At 40.4% G+C, this 15957-nt stretch overlaps 1 protein-coding gene across 2 annotated transcripts in view; it reads right to left on the bottom strand.

Moving 5' to 3' along the window:
• Nucleotides 1-14993, bottom strand: part of lpp (LIM domain containing preferred translocation partner in lipoma) — a 144615-nt gene extending 129622 nt beyond the window's left edge. The window contains exons 1-2 of one of the 2 annotated variants that reach the window (XM_068591496.1): nt 14735-14993; nt 10485-10556 (exon numbers count right to left, since the gene is read on the bottom strand). The gene's annotated coding sequence lies outside the window, so the exon portion shown is untranslated. The remainder of the gene's footprint in view (nt 1-10484; nt 10557-14734) is intronic. The other variant, XM_068591495.1, reaches the window with a different exon arrangement.
• Nucleotides 14994-15957: the final 964 nt, after the last annotated feature.

The following is a 15957-nucleotide window of genomic DNA, read 5'->3' as shown; positions in this document are numbered from 1 at the left end:
GTGTGTGTGTGTGTGTGTGTGTGTGTGTGTGTGTGTGTGTGTGTGTGTGTGTGTGTGTGTGTGTGTGTGTGTGTAAGGGATGGGTTGATGTTCATGTGTGCCTATGTGTATAATGTGACTCTTTGCGGAAACAGTAAAAAATGTGGCTCTTAGTCTCTGACTGGTGGGCCACCCCTGTTATAATGTTTTAGTAATATCAAGATTAGGATCGGAGATGAGAATATTGGGGGTGGGGAGAAGCAAAGCCATAAAGGCAACAAAGAGAAAAATGAAATGAGATGTGTTCATGGATTCAATACAGATATAAAGGCTCCTAAAGCAGAAGAAAACACCCACAAAAATACCCACAAAGGTTTAAGACAATGAAGACTTTATGGACGGATCTTTTTCCTTTCTGCCTGACTGCTCGTCATACAAACACGTAAGCCGTGGCCAAGTCTCTATGTTTAGGAACGTCCTGACTGCATCACCTAAGTCAGAAGTTATGGTTCCTGACTTGCTTTTTCCGAGTAAGTCACCAGCAATGAGACCATGTACACAAGTTTAACATAGAATACGGCTGGCAATATTGCAGTGGTTTGGACAGAAATTCAGCAATGGCGGACGGAAATTTGTGGGGAGAAAACATTTTCGGCTGAACAAAGTTCCTCTTATTTTATAGGGTTTTCAAACTGATTAACAGGAGCTAAGGAGCAGACATAACTACAGAGTTCACTGGGCATTCCAGAGCCAAGTCTGGGCTCCGTGTAAGAGATAATTTATTCCTATGAAATAAAAAGGCTGAATTCTTCAGACATGACATAAAGTGTCTGGCAGAGGCCGTTGACATGAAGGATGGTCATGACATCATGCAGTGGTTGTATTGGGAAAGTGAATAACAACGCAGGCAAAGGCTGGCGGTGGATCTCCTTCAAAGTGGAGAAAACCTTCAACAGAGGTGTTGAGTTATACTGGCCACCAGCAGGCGGCCAGATCAAAGCCAAAATGACGGACCAAGCCAAAGAAATCTGAAATCTATTGGAAAATAATGCGTCTCAGATTGTTGTTTATGGATCAGACATTCCAGCTCGACTGGGAAAGATAAAAACAAGTAAGACAACTAAGATTGTGAGAAAATCCCAAAAGCCACAATTACATAGTAGATAGTGCCATTCAAAAGGAGTACTACAAGGTGTCAATGTTGACAAATATGCTACCTTTTTTCTTTTTCCTGAACAGGGTACTGTTCAGTAGTAAGGGTCAGGGACAAGCCACTCCTTCTTTTGTCCATGTTCAGTCTGTTAGTTACCTTAAAGATGCATGTTAAAGACCAGCAATTAATTAACTTTATACAAAAGCAAAAAGTGCTTTTCATGTTTTCCAGTTGAGTTCAGTTTTTCATCCTCAGTATAAAAAAAAAGTCCAGCTTGTGTTGGCTTGAACAAGTGCACTGAACATCTTTTGATGTGAGCAAAGTTCTCCTCTTTGAGAAAAGAGTAAAGATCCAGAAGTGATACTGACTTAAAGTGCTCTGCCATAGTGGATCAGACCGCGGGGTCAGGAGCTTTGCGCATGCACGATTAACTTTCAATCTGGACGCTGTGCCTGCTGGTAGACTGCCCGTCTGTTGCAACACTCGCTGCAGCACTCGATGCTCGTTGAGAACTCAATTGCTAGCCTGTTGGTGCGGCTACGGAAGCGCGCGCGCGCCTACATAAATCGCCTTCAAAGTAAAAGCCATGTCGCCATATTTCATTCATAGCCGCATCTTATTTATTTATTTTTCATGTTTGATTGACCTCACGCGGGCCGGACTGGGAGAGCCATAAGACGCCCAGGTCTGAACTACGCCATCTGGCAGAGATTTAAAGCAATAAGCCCCTCCCAATGCAAAAAAAAAGGAATGCAAAAAAAAACCAAACATGCAGTTAATGCATAATCAAATAGTTAACACCGTTAATGGATTGCCAGGTTAATTTTGCGTTAACGCAATTAATAAATAATTATAAAATAAGCACCTAATTATAATACATTATTATAATACATTCCAATATTTGTGTATTTTACATTCCAATCCACAAGCAATGATTCCCAAAGCTCTGATCATCATTTCAGTGTTAGTACTGTTAGAAAACAGACGGCGCCTGCACATGTTCACAATACGAACATGTGCACTATTCGACCTGTGTTCAATCCGCACTCCAAAACTCTCAACGGTACGTGGAAAAGAAATAGCTGTTTCGAAAGCATCATTAGTTAAAGAGTAATCAAGAGTTACCAAAACAGAAAGTAATCAAACCCCTGAAAGTGATTCTCCTTAATAAAACAGATAATCTCCTCACCCTTTAGCTTGATTCTCCTCAGCTCAGTAGGATTCTTTGTGTAATTGCTCCTGTTAATCATGCCTTAATTTGTTGACGAGATTCATTTAGGAGACTTGTCTTGAAAACATCCCAATCTCTCCCAATCTGGGGATGGCAACAATCTTGAAATTAAGGAGCGCAAAGCAGAGTGAGACCAGATTAAGTGATTTGAAGAGCATTGGAGAGGTCGCAGGGGACCAACGTAACCAATGATCAGCAAAGCCTATTGAGCTCGCAGCGCCAAGGACGTGCCTAAAAAACTCTTGTTGATGGTGTATTTGTTAAGAAACGGCTCCCTCCAATATTTTTGATACTGTGGTAAGAAATAAAACTGGTATTGAGTTTCTTTAATTTATTATCCATCCATCCATCCATTATCTTAACCGCTTATCCTCATTAGGGTCGCGGGGCGCTGGAGCCGATTCCAGCTGTCAAGGGGCGAAGGCAGGGTACACCCTGGACAAGTCACCAGTCCATCACAGGGCAGACATATAGACAGACAATCATTCATGCTCACATTCAAACCTACGGGCAATTTAGAGTCCAACTAACCTATAGAGCATGTCTTTGGACTGTGGGAGGAAGCCGGAGAACCCGGAGAGAACACACGCTGCCACGGGGAGAACATGCAAACTCCACACAGAGGGACCTGCCAGATCAGTATCCGAACCCCACCCCGCCCGGGATCCGAACCACAGACCCTCTTGCTGTGAGGCGTCAGTTCTAGCCACTACACCACCGTGCAGCCCCCTTTAAATAAAGGTATAATTTATTATACCATTATTTAAAAGGTGCCATATGAAAGATTGCAAGCCTTTCTATTGCTTCCCAGGGGCCACTCCACATGGCGAAGCCTGAGCTGGTGGCTAGCAGCTAGCAGCGCTAACAGGACAAACAGCAGTGCGGACAGAGATAATGGTGTTTACCTGAAAGGGAACCGGAGGGTGGGCTTCAAAAGAACTGTTGAGGTATACTAGCCACCAGCCAGAAGCCGAATCAACGTTAAAGTGATCGACCAAGACGAAGAAATCTGAAATCTCTTGAAAAATAATAAGTCTCAGATTGTTGTTAGAATGTCGCATTCAGCGCCTCACCAAGTAAACCTCATTGAGATTAGAAGATCTCTTTTCTAAGGGAGCCCTGGCGAACTACGACAATAACTAATGAATTTGCAAGAGTTTAATATTAATGTTAAATAGTAAACATACAAATCTGATCTTTAAATACACACAGACTTTAACAGGGTGTGTAAAAAACAGCAACAGCCTGATTAACTTTGATGGCTACTCAAAGGTAATTAGGTCATCAAAGCACTCTCCATGTTTTCCCATAGGTTTTATGATAATCAAGTCTGACAAAACTCCTCCTTACTTCCTCTCCTCAATCTCTTCCCAATGAACCATCTACAGTGTTGCTTTCCCTGGTGCACAGCCGTCTGGCACGATACTTTAAACTGAGACAGCGTCATTTTTGTAAAACAATTGTGGGATAATAGTAAATAATAAAACATAATGTGGGTCAGAGATCTGAATTGATTGAGTAAAGTCAGTTACACACTTATATCTTCCTCAGCTGTGATGAAGTTTGGCACCTTTGTTGATTCAGGCCAGGGGTCAACAACCTTTCCTCTCCAAAGAGCCATTTTGGCCTTTTTCCCACCAAAAAAAAGTGTCTGAAGCCACAAAAGCTAATTGATATCACAGCTTATAAAGTTGTGTGTGTGTGTGTGTGTGTGTGTGTGTGTGTGTGTGTGTGTGTGTGTGTGTGTGTGTGTGTGTGTGTATATATATATATATACACACACATATATACACACATACACACATACATACATACATACATACATACATACATATATATATAGAAAAGGGCTGGGCAAAGTTGATAAAAAATTAACTGATTAATCGCATCATTTTCTGTTTTATTATGCGCCAAATTCAACAATGAAGTAAAAAACTAGTGTATTGCAGCTTTTATTTTGAAGTAATGTTATCAGAACAATATAACAGCACTCTGGAGCAACAGCAAGTTTACATACATACATACATACATACATACATACATACATACATACATACATACATACATACATACATACATACATACATACATACATACATACATACATACATACATACATACATACATACATACAGAACAGGTACTGTTTTGTAGTAAGGGTCCCTGTGAGGGACAAACCACTCCTTTTGTCTATGTTCAATCTGTTGCTTAACTTAAGGATGTATGTTAAAGACCAGCAACTGATTAACTTCATACAAAAGCAATAAGTGCTTTTCATATTTTTCAGTTCAGTTTTTCTTCCTCAGTGAGAAAAGTCCAGGCTGTGTTGGCTTGAACAAGTGCACTGAACATCTTATGATGTGTGGAAAGTTCTCATCTTTAAGAGAAGAGTTAAGATCCAGAAGTGATGCTGCTTTAAAGTGCTCTGCATGGATCAGACCGCGGGGTCAGGAGCTAGGCGTATGTGCGATTAACTTTCAATCTGGACGCATATACATGTAGTGTATTTGCCCGCCTGTGAGCCTGTGTGAAGCGGCTCGCGGCTGCACCGCTGCTTGTTGAGAAGCTGTTGTTCAGAAGCGACAGAACAATGTGCTTTCACGTCAGACTCACTTCGTCACGCTGCCTGTCGGCGAGGCTGCGGAAGCGCACGCGCGCCTTCAAAGTGAAAGCAGTGTCGCTGTAATGCGTTCATGGCGTTTATCTTATTTATTTATTTTTCATGTTTAATTGACCTCACGCGGGCCGGATTGGGAGAGCCGTAAGACGCCAGGTCTGAACTACGCCGCCTGGAGTGATTTAAAGCAATAAGCTCCTTCCATGCAAAAAAAAAATGCAGTTAACGCATGATCAAATAGTTAAAGCCGTTAAAGGATTGCCAGATTATTCTTGCGTTAACGCATTATCGTGCCCACCCCTAATTATTTATTTTTTATTTATATATATATTTTTATTTATATATATATATATATATATATATTTTTATATATATATATATATATATATATATATATATATATATATATATATATATATATATATATATATATATATATATATATATATATAATAGTTTGTTGTATTTATGAAATTATAGAATAAGAATAAAGAAAATGTTTGACATCGTATTGTTATTTTACGTGTTATAACTATCAAACTATGGAGAAAAAAATTGTTACGTCAGCTACATTAAGGTCAATTAAAAACATGAGTATGCGGAACTTGAATCATATCTCTAAATGTGGCTAATGTGGTAGAGTGTTCAAAGTGTAATCACAAGGTTGCAAGTTCAATACCTGTCCTCTACAATGTTATGTTTCCATTTGAAAACGCATATATTTTAGCTGCATTTACACTAAGAGTCCTCACTACCCCAGACTTTTAGATCACCGCAAACGGAGGAGGTTGTATACGTCTTTACTAGCAGACGCCTCACTGTCTCATGAGCTGCAGAACCAGCAGCAGTAGTTCAGTTTGGAGACGTGATCCACTTCCTAAAAGTATATTTGTTTCGCTCAGTTTGAAGCATCAGTTAAGAAATAGCTCTTCTGCAGCTTGATACTGTTCGTCAGATGCTGTGTGTTTGTTCTGGGAGAGTATTTCAACATTAAATGTTTTGTTGTTTGCTAACCACATATCAGCAGACAGGTCAGCCAGCGACGTTGGCAGTGAAAGGAAATTATTACGTCCACGTAGAATTAAACGCTCTACTTTTCTCCATAACTTTTCTTTTTTTGTATTTATCTGTTGATAGTTCTGCGAGGGCAAGGCTCTGTGAATCACGAGTAGCCACCTGCAGGGGAAGAGGCTTGACAGTGACATAACAGGATGTGATGCACATTTTAGGTAAAGAAATATTTAAACATTTATTTTCAGTGGCCGAATATCACCTCAAACTCCAAAATAAAAAGAATTTCCTTTGAAAGATTTTTCACTGGGAAAAAAAGAAATACACACACACACACACACACACACGCACACACACACACCTCCCCTCTTTCTTCTCTCCTTCTGGATAAATTATTGTCTTTCAATGTGCATTGAAAGACAATAATTTATAATACCACTCATTATATGAATGTTTTTGTCATATTCATGTAATGTGCTGACACTCTGTTACGTTGCTCATTCTGGTCACATGACATCTATTGATTCTGTCCATCCTGGGAGAGGGATCCTCCTCTGTTGCTCTCCCTCTCCCTTTTCCCTGTGAAATGGTTTTTACTATCTTTATTTGAGGGAGTTTTTCCTGATCCGATGTGAGGTCCCGGGACAGGGATGTCATGTGTACAGATTGTAAAGCCCTTTGAGGCAAATCTTGTATTTGTGATTTTGGGCTATACAAAATAAACTGAATTTTTTATTTTTTGTCAAAGCCTCTTGTAGCCGCAACAGAGGGGCTGAAGAGCCGCATGCGGCTCCGGAGTCGCGGGTTGCCGACTCCTGATCCAGGCGGATGCGAGAGATACTGGAAAGTCTGGTCGTGACTGTCATTGCTGATCTTTGTGAGCTGGACTCATCTTTCACTCAGGCTCATTTGAATAGAAAGGATCCAATCTTGCACTAATTGTCTGCCTGTTACCTCATTAAAATGTCCAAATAGCATAGAGGCCGCAAGTTACTACTCGCTTGGCAGCACAGTTCAGGACGAGTTTCACACTTTGTGGCGGCTTTGTGAATTACAGTGTCTTTTTGTCTTATTTGTGCTGGTTTACGCAATTATTTTGTGAATTCGCCCCAAAGTGTACTGAACTTGGCGACATATTATTGCTTCGGAATTTTTTATGAACTTTTTTTTGTTTTGTTTATTTAACTCTCCACAGAGGTCAACCAATCGATTTAATATAATCTTTTCTATTGTCTGGAATGACCTGATGAAATTTTGTGTACCGAAACGTCAAATATCTCGAAGGGGACAGTGTGCGGGAGTCAAAACTTTTCCATTTCCATCTCCAAATGTTATAAACTTTTACTTTAAGGCCAATGGAGACCAGCACCCAAAGCCAGAGGCATGTGAGATAAAGTCAGCGTGCTAGCGTGCTCACAGTGACACCGCTACAGACCTATATGAACTCTGGAATTTAAACATGTTTATAAGTCTTTGCAGAGCAAACATGGATTTATTTCAAAAAGACATGTTGTGGGTGCCAGTTTAGTATTTGGTGAGTACAATGAAAATCCTGAGAAAAAAAAAAGGAACAAGCATGACTTAATACCAATCTTTACCGAAAAATGGCTTATAGATTATTATATTCATAAATGAAGTTGAAAGCAATACAGAATCCAGCATTCCAATAAAACAATATGTGAAAAAATAATTGACACTGGGACGCAATTGGGGTCAGTAGCTCTGAGGCTGATACAGTCCCAGCATCATTTTAAGATAAAAGTGAGCAATAATCACAGCATCACTGAGCTGAGCGGCATCAGCCCTTAGAGCCAAGAAAAAATAATTTACCTCTTCCCTCTACTGCTACTACAAATACTACTGCTTCTGCTGCCGGGCACCTGCCACACTGAGTGTTTGAAGTGTGCGAGTGAGAGCCAGGAGGAAGGTCAGACCTGTTAAGGTGTAGATATCAGTTAGAGCGGATGTTTGTAAAAAAAAAACTGACCCCCTCATATTACTGACAGACAGTTGCATGCAAGGTCAGTCTCGCGGTCAAATATGTTCTCACAGCAGTGCCGAGTTTGTTCAAACTTTTAAAACAATAAGAAGACGAACTTTCCCAAAATATCTGGTGAGCTAGTTGAATATCAAGTCCCTGTCTTTTCCATTTTGAGAACATGCATGGGAACATTGTGTGTCTAATGCAAATGAAAAGCAACGGAATCTCCTCAATACCCCTTAAACTTTCAATCAAGCAGTGACAAAATATATCATGCTAATATATATGTAGCACTTTTAAAACAAGAGGCAAGTACAATGTCTTGTCTGACCTTCTTCCAGTTTAGGAACATTAAAAAAAATATTTAAGCACACAAATGATTAATAGTCAATATGTATAGAGACGATTTTGGACAACGCAGAGAGCTATAATATTAAATAACTTTGACAACCAGTCGCTTTCTCTCACTTCACAGATACAGGAAACTAAAACATCAAAAGAAAAATGAAGCATAGAGTGATACTCACAGTTTGTCTTTAGATCACTGAAGCAGGGAAAACTAGCTTGACTAAATGGCAGTCACTCGAAAAGGCTGCTCTCACCCCTAGAAAGCCTTATGCAGCTGAAATGACTCACATCCCCTTCTCCCAACCTCTGTCAACCATCGTGAGGAGGTAAACATTTCCAAATATGGAGAAAGTATGGAGACAGTATTGAGGGCAATATCAGTTTGGTTTGCTTTTTAACTTGGAATGCCATACGCTGCAGAGCCAGAGTCACTCAGCAGAGCCAGTTCTGTGGCGCATACCTTTCACTGGGAATAATAATAGTAATAATAATAATAATAATAATAATAATAATAATAGAGAACTTTTTACCGTCTCTTTGGGTACGGTCTGACCACAATGGCTAACGCCATGATCCTGCCATAAACAAGCTCCAGTTTTACACAAGGGAAGAGAAGTCAAAATAAAGACAAAATTACTAAGCTTAGAAAGCTTTAAATGTGTATCACAATAAATTGGCAGAAAAAAATAATGAAAGAAATGGAGAGAGATGGACGCAGTTTACTTTTTTTTTGTTTGTTAATCAGGCGTCCGGGCCAGATTAGAAGGTAAAGATAGCCCATTTACTGTGAAAAGCCATCTTGTCACACTGATTGTGCTCAAGTGATTAAGAAGGTATAATTAAAGTGTGATTACTCCCCACCAGTGCCATGGGTCAGAGGAGATCACGGTAACATTAACAGCTGCTCGCAGAGAGAACACTTCACCTCCCTGCCTGGACTGGAAACGGTTTTGAAGAGCAACTTGGCGCCAAAGTGCTCGTTACGACCCAACTCACTTCATCCCAATCCCAAAAGGACAGACTACATTCAGGCGACTGAAACTCTCACATGGTCATAAAATATGTTTTGAATACTTGTAACTTATGTAAATATTTTATTGATAAAATAGTTTAATTTATTATGTGGTTTTCTGACAATATTCCGTGATACAGTCAGGCCTAAATCTGGAGCAAATCTAGTTTGTAGCAATGTCAGTCTGAACCGTCATACGAATTTGTGCAGCTTTTGCGCGACTATAACGCAACCTTTGGCATTTCAGAAAAAAAGGAGAGAGAAGTCTGTTGAGGGTAGATCTGTGACAGACGAGCGAGGCATTTCAATTTGTGGAAAGTTATTTAAATTAAAGTCATAATCGCGGCCAATCATGCTGCAACGTCTATGCAAAAATAAAATCCTTAAAAAGAAAAAGAAGCTAAAGTTGAATTAAAGCCATGGCTACATAATGTGAGCTTTTTAAGTTGAGTCAAACCATATTTAATGCAATAAACCAAGCTATGTGTCAGTTCATGGCAACCACCCTCCACCAATTAGCGTAGTTTTCTTCAAAAAGGTATCAAAATTGATGGAGCAAAACCAGAGATATCCTCTTTTGTGACCATTGTAGCGTAAAAGCATTGTGGTATTAGCAAGGTAGCCAATTTATTGGCTTGATGTCAATATCTCCTTTTTCCTCCATATGTAAAAAACCCCAGCCGTGATTGCTGAAGAGGTTAGCATAAGGTTAAGCTAACCTATTAGCATGATTTTCTCTCCATCTCTATTGGATAAATTGTAGCTGTAGCAGCTCAAATGTTCGCAGTATCAAATCTGGCACACAACAAGGGGACACAACTTTTTTCTACATATAACTGTAGCCCACTGCTCTGAGCGTTTTCTTCGTTTGGCCTCCACCCAACACTGTGACGTTGGCTGTCAAAAGGTCTGTACAACTTTGCTCATATGCAGTTACCCTTTTTCCTCTTTAAGGATTAAAGTTTGGCCTCAAACTGAAAAGGGCAACATTGCATTTGCTGCGCAGAATCTCGCAGAGATATTATAGCAAAAACAAGTTGATAGAGATCCTCACTGAACGAAACATCGTTGATACACACAATGAGTCGCTCAACACTAATGAATAAAACAGACTGAAACATTAGTAAATATTAAAAACAAAAGCTATCTCACCTTGTCTCCTTTCTGGATGTACGGGATTCCTGGAAGGTTGCTGAAGCGATGCCCTTTGCCGTGTGTTGAAATCTGTTGAGATTGAGAAACTCTGCATCATTCCAAGGGATTACACAACTGTAATTTAGAGATGCAGGACCACGGCAAGGTAGTAAGTGGGTCCTGTCAAATTCACAGAAATGTGTTCCCATGAGTGTGTCGTTCATCAGAGGACAGATGAGCCATAGGCAGCCTCCTATAAATCCTGCATAAACCCAAGTGTAAGTTTTCTATTTAAATTTTAGTCTGTCATTTCTCACCAGGCATCTGTCACGGCCTGTTGGAGTAATGTTTCACAGCAAAGACACAGTTCAGGGTGTGGGGGGAATCAATGCTGACAGGTTGCATTGCACAAAGTGTTTAACTACGGTGTAACAATTATTCAGTGACGAGAACTAAGACTAAAATAACAGTTGATATGAAGTTGCCGTGGGCAACGAGAAGCTCACAAGATCGAGGCGGCCGCAGGTTTTAGAGCCAGCGAAGCAAGCTGCTCGGCACCGACTGCAACACCCAAGGCATGATGGGAAATGCCTGGCTGTCGCCCGATTAAAGAGCCATTTGGCTCTTAGTTTTGATAACAAACACCACGTTCTGTGGAAAACCCGAATTTGTTCAATTGGAATTTGGAATACTCACCATGAGATTAAATTATCAGTCTCATGTTGTATGAAAACATAACTTTGGTGGTTGATCATAGTAAAAGGGTTTTATATATATATATATATATATATATATATATATATATATATATATATATATATATATATATATATATATATATATATATATATAGACGCACACAACAGTACGCAAAAACAAGAGGCTAAGTGTTTTACAAGGCTGACATGAGCCACATTTACAAACAAATCTAAATAAATCCAAAACATGGTCAGTGTGATCTAGTTTTGCGGTCGCCGTTTAGTGTGGGTTTGGACTTAAATCATTAATATACTTGATTGGGTTGGAGTCTAATAATCATGTGAGCTGGCTGTGTACATAATTATTATGTCTCGTCAGAAATTTGTCGCTTTGTTGTTGATAAATTTGTTTTGCACGATAGCTTGCATCAATCGACGAGACATGAAACGACTAGAGAGGAAAGCTTCTTGAGACGGTAAAGCACACGAGGTAAGTCTTTTTTTGCAAGTCGATGCTCGCCTTTACTCAGATACGGGACAACGTATTGTCCAGCAGAACTACTGTTTTTTGTTATCATATGCATTCAAGGCAACAGTATTGTTGTGTAAACCAGCCCACCACATGTCACACCCTACCTGACAGCACGGCAGGTATCTTAAAACGGGCACCGACATGTTCATGTCCTGCGTGTTGCCTCAAAAGTCTGGTGTCATAATCTCAATACACACTTGTTTTCCTCTGACAAGATTATGTCGCCCTATTCAGTGGCTGGAGCATATTTTCATGTGCTCTATAACCCTAAAAAAATAGCAAAACCATGATTCAAGATTCTAGGGTCAGTCACCAACCCTTTAGCTGCGGTCCAAACTGCATACTTTTTGGTTGTTGTTGCTTTTAGTACATACCTGCAGCTGCTCTTTCAAAAGGTATACTGTTGAATGCAGTACGCATTCAATTGAGACATACTTCTTCCTCATAACTTGACACCTTGAACTTTGACTCTCTTGTTCATCTATCTGATACGCAAAAGATTGTGGATGGGAGCAGCCAGAAAAGTTGCTGGCTTGCAAGCTGTGAAATATGACCAGATTTAGAAGAACATCATTTTGGCGTACTCCATTTTAAGTATTAGGAAGTACTAAATGGTATGGTTGTATGGGTACTGGCAGATACAGTTTGATTCCCAACACTTACACATTAAAGGCTGCTGCACTAAGCAAACAGTATGACTGTCTGAGAAACACACAGGTATTGAACAGGTGAGTAGTCACTAATCCAACATGAGGCTTTTGGGATGACCAGCCCCAGATTGTGCCTCTCTTTTGTCAGTATTACATTCAAGTCATAGAGATAAGCGTTGTTTCAACAGTTGTTTTCAACATACACGATGTGGTCTTTAAAAAACACAAAAGGCTGTTAAACCCGCTTGTCCTTTTGGTAGTTCCAAAGTTTTCGAACAATCTGGGTTAAAAATATATTTGGTTTGTTGTACATTAAATACAGATTTTGTTTAAAAAATTGAGCAAGCAGAGGAGTCCTTTCCAGCTACCATTTTCATCTGGTTGAGTTCTTCTTTTTTTTTAAAAGGAGTGCAACCTCGGGAAAACGATTAATGAAATATTTAGAAGAGTCTTTGAGAGTTCTTGAAATACCTCCATCACATCTGTACTTGTTGTTAAATAACCCTGTGGCAAAGATTGACAGGTATCTGCAGATCAAATCTAATACAGGAAAACACCAAAACCAATAGTCAACACCTAGCATAGATAATAGAGAGATGTACACTAGTCTCTGGTTGTGGAAACAGGTGACACTTTGTAAAAAAGTCCAACATCTTAACATCACACTCGGCTCTAAAACGGCTGACTTTGAGCCAAGGGAAACGGCTGCTGTTCCTTCCAGAAAAAAAGAAAAAGAAAAGGACACCCTCATTAAAATAACACAAACAGTAGAGTAACTTGACTAAACCTACCAGGGGGGCCTGGGCTCAAAGGCGGCGGAGGCACTCATCTTTTAACTTTAACATCATCAACACTGTCAAACGAGTCCTTTTCAAACCGGAGATTTTAAAGACAGTTCCGTTTAATGTTGCTGGAGTCAAAATGTGTCGGAGCGACGCAGATGTATGCGGTTTGATGGCAGCCCTCTCGGGGGACCTTGGTGTTATTGATTTGAAACATCCAAGTCAAAGTTAGAATTCAGTCTTTTGGAGAAGAAAGTAAGACTTATTTTTCACGTTAGCGACATTTTATGGCAGAACAATATCTATAGTCTGGACGAGGTCTCTTATTTCTTTTTCACAAAAGACGAAGGCAACTAAAGCGACATTTGGGAGGTATTCAGTTAAGTCATCTGTGTGATATGATGATGAATGTAATCCTTCAGAGAGAATCTTAAATGAGACGCCTGTACACAAAACTTCTTAATGCGCGTGGTGCACAGATACACATTTGATGCCAGTGAACAAGGTATGAATTGTCCTTCACACAGAACTGAATGGGATTGTGAGGTTAAAGTTATGTCTCCCTCTAACTAAATTATGGTCTTGAATACAAGAGGACGTAGTCGCCAGGGCGGACAATATGGTAGGACACAGAGTCGTCATTTTCGGAGACTCTCAGATAACTGATCTACTTTTTTTCTCAAGGAGGTAGAAAGTCACTTCTTTCAGACCTGTCTTTGGTCACATGTTGTTGGCAAAGGGGTCACGGTACAGCACCGGGCATGGGCTTTGTCAGGGGGTCACTGAAGTACATTAAGACCTGAGGGGGTGCCAGGTCTGACCCGCTTGGACATTGTTTAGCTACGTCACAAAGTCAAGGCAGTCATCCAGACCCAGGTTCACAGTAGCATTAGCGTTACTGTAGTAGGTCAGCACGGTAACGTTATTCACACTTTCACGGGACTCAATGGATGCAGAACATACAACCATTCCAACTTTATGTTAAAACACCACCAACGAAACTGTTTAAACAACGTGGCGAGTCTTTACCGTCGTAAACCAGTCAGTTCATACGCTTAGGGGGAACCTTATTTTTGAGGGTGGGGGGATTTAACGACGACGCCAACAACTCTTAAACAGTTACTTTAGCTAACAGTTAGCGGTGTTCCTGTACGGGACAGAGGAACCCCTTGTCCCGTACAGTCAGTGAGACTGCTACGGTTAAACATTTAGCGACACATTTCACAGCAGAGAAGGGGCTCGCTCGTGTTTTCTCCGGTGACAAGTCGGTCTTCCGCATTGCTCAGCAGCAGAGAGCTGGGCTAAAAACAGAAACACCAGAGACGCCCAGAGTCCCTCTTTGGCCAAAGTTGACGGCTCACAACGTCGTATATATACATATATATACGCATGACTTGAGTCCGACTCGAGCACGAGCTACCGACGAGTTAGCTTCGTTAGTCCCAATGTAACATTAGCACCAGCCGAGGCTACCGTGCGAGTCCACGCCCTCATTGTGAACTCGGTCCGAGCTACAGTAAAATTCATATTATAGCCCAACAAGGCCGAACAAATTGGAGACGAGCTGCTCCCAACGCCAGTTTTATCAGTCATACCTCAAACTTACACCGGGTATAAACTCTGCCGAAAGTCGCAGACACGTCCGAAGCGCCGCAAGAGTGCTCGGTGGTTTCGCTTACCTCGCTTTTTGGGAAAATAAAACGAGAGGTTCAAATCCCACCAAAAAAAGTGAAACTTCTTGATCCAAATTCTGGGAGAGTTGTAGGCGGTGACGTCACGCTCTGAAATTCCAGCCGTCTCAATGAGTTGAGAGGTTTGCCCATGTAAGGCAGCAGGCCAGCGGTGTCACGGAGCCAGAATGCCGCGACCCCAGGCCCCCGGGACGGATCCTATCTGTGTACACAAGGATGCACATAGAACAGGGGAAGAAAGAAATGCATAGATAAATGGATAAAGTTTTCTCTTTTTTTTCTTTTTTTTTTTAAGCTAAACCTCATGATCCTCAAAAAGACACGTGGTGATAACTCATCCTCATGAAGGAAACATATCAAGAAATTTATTTTCAAGTATGCACACCTGCAAAATGCCATCCAATTTAACAGCCTTGCAATAAATAAGCCTAAAATCGGACAATTTCGACACAAAATGAAACAGAAACACCTTATAACTCATAGAACATAATAAACAATTCTCTGACCCTGTCAATAATGAACCATTAAGGGTCAACTCACATACTGCAAGGAAAGACAAGCTACTCCTCAAGAAGGCACACTCCTAAATCTAATTAATGTCACTTAATTCAGATTAGGACTATTATTTTCAGCCAGGAAAAATGCCTTTTGTTGAGTGTTATATATTCAGATTGTATTATAAACGTGAATATGACAGGACTTTTACAATTTATAGAATTTGTTTTCACTCAGGTATACTGCTGAACACGAGGCGTGATAATTGGACGAAGGGCTTTGGAATTACAATGTGCTGGGTGAAAAGGAATCAGCTCAGCAAGTGTTTCAGCACTAACGGAGCATTCGGAGCATTGTGAATGGGCACATGCTGTAATTTGAACAGATTCAAATTCATACACGAAGTGTTGCATGCCGTGCACTGTCATGCATCGTTATGCACCGCCTGTCTTCTGGAACCATTAGAAAGAGGGCGCTTGTTAACTTGGCAATGTGACTACTTCAGTGACAATAACCTGAAAATACTAGGTAGCTTTGTTTGTGGTAAATATTTCAATAATACTTATAATACATACACTTACCTTAAGGATAATTAGGAACACATGTTCAATTTCTCATTAATGCAATTATCTAATCAACCAAT

This window comes from Clinocottus analis, unplaced genomic scaffold, assembly GCF_023055335.1.
Source record: "Clinocottus analis isolate CAN_PGR_092001 unplaced genomic scaffold, fCliAna1.0.p SCAF_25, whole genome shotgun sequence".
In the NCBI taxonomy this organism is placed as follows: Eukaryota; Metazoa; Chordata; class Actinopteri; order Perciformes; family Cottidae; genus Clinocottus; species Clinocottus analis.
Note: the sequence above shows the minus strand (reverse complement) of the source record. Positions and strands in the feature narration are given on the sequence as shown.